Raw genomic sequence first — 5690 nt, 5'->3', positions numbered from 1 at the left:
GACTTGGGGGATAATGGTTTTCAAGATGGTAGGAAAATTCATGAGGTTCTATCTCCAATTAACTACAAAAATTTCTGGGACATGGTTCAAATGGTAGACTGACTACTGTTAGCAAACTGAGCATGAGTTATATTCAAGCCCCAAATTGGGATAAAGAAAATGTCCTTAGAATAATACTATGAGAAACAGAATTATGAATAGGAAAGCAGAAACAAAAGAAATAAACTTATTCATACAGACAAAGCTTCCCAAAATGAAATATGGCTTAAGCTGTAATATTTAGGGTTTTCCTCCTATACAGTAGAAATAAATGGTATTTTGATTTGACAAAACTAAAGTGTAAAACTGTATGCAATAAATAATCACATTACTTTTATGTTTCCATAATTTAACTTGTTTTCCTACAAAGTTATAGAATAGTGTAGCTTTTGAAAATAAACCAATGTTGCACTTTGAAATATGATTATATATCCTTGCAAGTGTTGTCTAAAACTGATCTACAGTGAAATGATTGCCATTGGTATCTTTCTCAAGATTCCAAATGTTTATACTTTCAGCTGATCTTCCACAAAACTCATACACCAAAAATAACTTTTTAGTTTGTTCATGCAATCATAGGAATATAAACATATATGTCAAAATGTTAATTACTTTAATCTGCTGTCATTAATGTAATATAACTAATACAATTAAGTATATACCTTGAGGAAAATAAGATTCTTCCTTCTAAATACATGATTGCAGGCACACACACACACACACACACACACACACACACACACACACATATTTACCACTCTGACTCAGGTTAGATTCCTGACATTGGGTATCAGACACTTATCTAATAATCAACCTTTCCTGCACAGATATAAAATACATTCATACTTCCACAATACAAAAATACCAGATCATTCAAAATAATGAAAATATTTAAAGAATCACCCAGCTCCTGTACCATCTACTCCCTGATTTCATTCATTTCTGTCAATACATTTTTCATATCATAATTAAAATCTTTTTGAGTCTCTCATTAGCAGACAAAAATGTTATCATACAATAGAAAATGTAAGTAAAATTACTTTTCCCTGGGTAACCTTTTATATATATTATCAAAGACTTCGGTTTCCTTGTAGAGTCTGCTTCTGGCATTTTGCCCTAATTTCTAATATTAAATTACAGAGGACATGCCATATTCCTCAGTTCATTTTTCCTGAAGGTTATGCTATGGAGTTGAATCTGATTTGCTTGCTTATTCTAAATTAAATTTTCTCAACAACTTGAATTATTGTTTATGTTACTCCTAAACCATTTGAAATATCAAAAAGAACCGGAAATTCACTTTGGCAATGATTTGTGAATGGCAACAATGCTTGTGGATGGAATGAAGGACTTGAATGATCTAGAGTTCCTTAAAAATGGCACTGTTCTTTAAAGGGCTGATCATTTAGTAAGCTTTAAAGTGTGGTCTTCTTATTTCATCTAACAAGATAAAAGTATGCTTTTCATCACATTTTTGCCTTCAAAGCACTAAAATTATTTCCTTTGTACCGTTCAGGCCCAGCTGCTACTGTAGTGAAACCCACAAACAACTGCACAGCTGTGTTAGCTGCTATAGAATTTGAAATTTTCTTCCAGTAGCCCTAGTGATTTGAGCCCAGATTCATGGGATAGTCACATAATCTACAGTTACAAATCACCACAATATACAAAGACTACGTGCAAAATGAGGTTCAATTTTTTTCTTTGTTGTTTTCTTTTTGTCTTATTGATTGTCTTTTAAGGAGCTAGGGGCTGTGTATTTCTCATTATTGTTGATGTGACTTAAATAAATTACCAGATTTTTCAAATAAAATAAAGAGATAAAAAGACATATTTAGTCATAAAATAAAGCTAAACGTTTGAGTGATTTTTTTTTTTTGGGTCCGGGAGTGGGGCCTGAACTCTGGGCCTGGGCACTGTCCCTCAGCTCTTCAGCTCAAGGCTAGCACTCTACCACTTGAGCCACAGCACCACTTCTGGCTTTTTTCTTTTTGCTTATGTGGTGCTGAGGAATTGAACCCAGGGCCTCAGGCATGCAAGGCAAGTGCTCTACCACTGAGCCACCTTCCCAGCCCTTGAGTGATTTTTTTTATTCTAGTTCTGTTCTCAGTTATCTTCATATAATGTCGAGGTGAGTCAAGCATATGTATAAATTGACACGTATAAGCACACACACAGAACTCTGGAATCTTTAGATTTTGATTTCTATATCAACTTCACCTAGAAAAGAATATTATCACTTGCTTCATGTCTTAAGTAATCTACTTAATACGAGTTTTAATCATTTTTTCTTTTAAAATAAATTTTTGCCAATCCTGGGTTTTATTTATTTTTATTTATTTATTTATTATTTTTTTAATTGTGAAAATACCGTACAGAGCGGTTACAATTACATGGGCAAGGTAATGACTACATTTCATATCAAGCATTGTTGCCTCCTCCTTTGTTTCCCCTTCCCATTCCTTCCAATCTCCTTGTTGGTATAATTTGTGGAGGGGAAGGGAAAAATAAATTATTTAAATAGGGATACAGGTGGACCCATTGCAACAATGAGATGTACAAGATGTTATGTCGAAAAACCAACTTTACAAGTTTTATTAATTTTATCAATAGATCTCATAATCTATGGAATTGATGCATTGCGTAAGTATTTGATTTATTTTTCCACTGAATTAATATTACATTTATTTTACTTTTTGCACATGAAATAATTACATTCTTGAGGATAAAACATTCCTGTTTTTCATTTTGGTTGCCAAAGTGGAAGTATTAGACATTTTGAAATTTTAAATTTAAATTTGAACCTTCATATTTCACTAGGACTTGAATTGTGTTACAACTTTAATGTTAAAATAAAGAGCATTATTAAATAGAAAGCAACATTATAAGTTATCACACCTTAATCCCTGAATTGACTTAATGATAAAAAACAATTATATTTATATAACATGCTGTATATACTCAAACTATGAGATACAGAAACAGAAGACTTTTTTTGTTTTGGTTTGTTGTTCTTTATAGTTTGTGATGATTCTGTCTTCTTTACCTTATGCCTAGTGTATTCATTGTACGTCTTCAGGAAAGTGGGGGGTGGGCACAGAGCTTTAGGGAAAAGGGTGAAAAATTGCAGCAGCGGAGTTCATTGAACATTGATAAAAGTGAACTATTTAACACATGGATGGGGACAGGACAAATGAGAGAACTGAAGACATTCATAAAAGGAAATGTACTCATTACTTGACTCATGTAATTGCAATTCTTCTATAAATCGCCTTAATAATAACAACAGAGAATTTTTTAAGGTCAAACAGAATGTTGCTTGTTAGAATTCTAGATTTTTTTTTGTTCACTGGTTTGAGCTGGTTGAGTCTATCTCTGAAAATAGGTACATTGACATTCATTGGGTGAATTTGTGAGCTACTAGTATATAAAAGTCAATTATGATTGCTTGTATGTTTTTTGAGACTCTGATTTATTTACTTCTTTAATTTGTCTACAGGTTTTTGGTTGGGCTTGTTCCTGTTTTTCAAAAGACCTATTGGTGCATAATTAGTGCGGATTCAAGATTGTTCTAATTTATTGCTGTACATACTCAAAGCTATAAATTTTCTCCTGAGTATTGCCTGTGCCCTTGTGTCCCAGAGGAGGTAGTATTTTGTGTGTTCACTTCCATTGAATTCCATAAACCTTGAAACTTCCCTCCATATCTCTTCAGTGACTCACTGATGATTTAGCAATGTGTTATTCAGTCTCTGTGAGTTTCAGAATTTTCTGTAATGCCTTTTGATGTCAAGATCTAATTTGGTCCCATCATGGTTTGACAGGATACAAGGAGTAATTTCATTTTTACTTTTGAATTTTCACAGATTTTCCTTGTGATCTAAGATATGATCTATTTTGGAGAACATTCCATGGGCTGCTGAGAGGGATATATATTGCGATGCTGCTAGGTGAAATATTCTGTAGATATCTATTAGGTATAGCTCGTCATTGCAGTTATTTAGGTCTGAAGTTTTTTTGGCTAAGGTTTTACCTGGATGGCCTGTCCAGAGGTAAGAATGATGTGTTCAAGCAACCAACAATGTGTTTGGATGCATGCATATTTTTAGGTTAAGTAGTATTTGTCTGATGAATTTGGGAGCTCTAAGATTCAGGGCATTGATATTTAGAATTGTTATATCCCCATGATGGAGAGTTTTCTTTATCAATATTTAATGTCCTCCTTTGTCTCTTTTTACTTTCATTCCACTTTTAATTTAAAGCCTATTTTGTCTAATATTTGTGTAGCTACTCTAGCCTGTTTATGAAGTCCATTTTTAATTTGTAAAAATGATGTACAGAAGGGTTACAATTACATAGTCAGATATTGAGCACCTTTCTTTTGAATAGTGTCACTTCTTCCCTCATGTTCTCCCAGTTTTTCCCTTTCAACCTCCCTCCCCCATAAGTTGTATAGCTCATTTTCAATGTAGTGTCTATTGAGTAGCACTGCTACATTTGTTCACCCTTTGTCCCACCATTTCTGTGTTTCCCCTTGCCCTTTCCAAACTTACATATAAGACCAAAGGTACAGAAATAAAAACAGCAACAGAAGACAGATGGAAAAAGCAAAATAATAAAACTCCCATTATCATTTCTTGGAGATCATTTTGATGAACATTAATTATTTTATATGATATTATTGATATAGCTATTGAGCCTTTGTGATCCTCTCCAAAGGGCATCCTCCATTTGATCTCACTGTATAAATTTTTAGAATCCCATATAATTTATCATGTCCAAGTCTAATGTTTTCCCTTTTACCATCCAAGTGTGTTTACTTGTAGAATTATAGGCACATTCTAATACAACAAATGAGGGAAATCAAGCAACCTACATATATATATATATATATATATATATATATATATATATGACATATATACTTTTATTGATCGCTATTTACAAGTATGTATGTATACATACATATATATACATAAATATTCGAATTCCATTCATCCATCAGAAAGAATAATATTGTAACATTCTTAAGGAAAATGAAACACACAGAAATAATAATGTTAAGTGAAATTAACTGCACCCAGAGAAACTTAGGTTTCCTCACTTGTGGTAGATAGCAGCTGCTTCTAAATGTAAATTTATAAACATTTATTAAACATAGTGGATGGTATGCAAACAGATACAAATGAATTATCTGAAGTGTCAGAGTCTATGTAGTGTGAAAATACTATCATTCTCTTAAAAGATTAAGTCAAAGCCCAACAAAATAAATGCCAATAAATGTGGACTGCAAGAGAGGACAGTGGGGGGCAATGTGAAAGGGGTAGGAAATTGAAGGGGAAAAGGATAGAATATAGGAAAGAAACCATTGCATACTTCCCAGAATTGAAATATACAAAACAAGGGGTAGTGTGAAATTGGGGTGAAGATGTTGAAGTGGTAACACAATTCCAGGTGCATTGTACACATAAACTGCTTTGTTAAATGGCAAGAAATTCCATACATAACATAATATTGAGATACGTAAAGACTGGGCTTGATTGGGAGGGATGGATGAGAATGTTGAAATGGGTGAAATTGATCAAGATGCTCTGTATCCATAAACTGTTTCAGTGAATGGCAACTCCTTTGTACAAGTAGTTAAAAATATT

This window comes from Dipodomys spectabilis, unplaced genomic scaffold, assembly GCF_019054845.1.
Source record: "Dipodomys spectabilis isolate Male_0828 unplaced genomic scaffold, ASM1905484v1 ptg000193l, whole genome shotgun sequence".
Classification (NCBI taxonomy): Eukaryota; Metazoa; Chordata; class Mammalia; order Rodentia; family Heteromyidae; genus Dipodomys; species Dipodomys spectabilis.
This window is presented reverse-complemented; position numbering follows the sequence as displayed.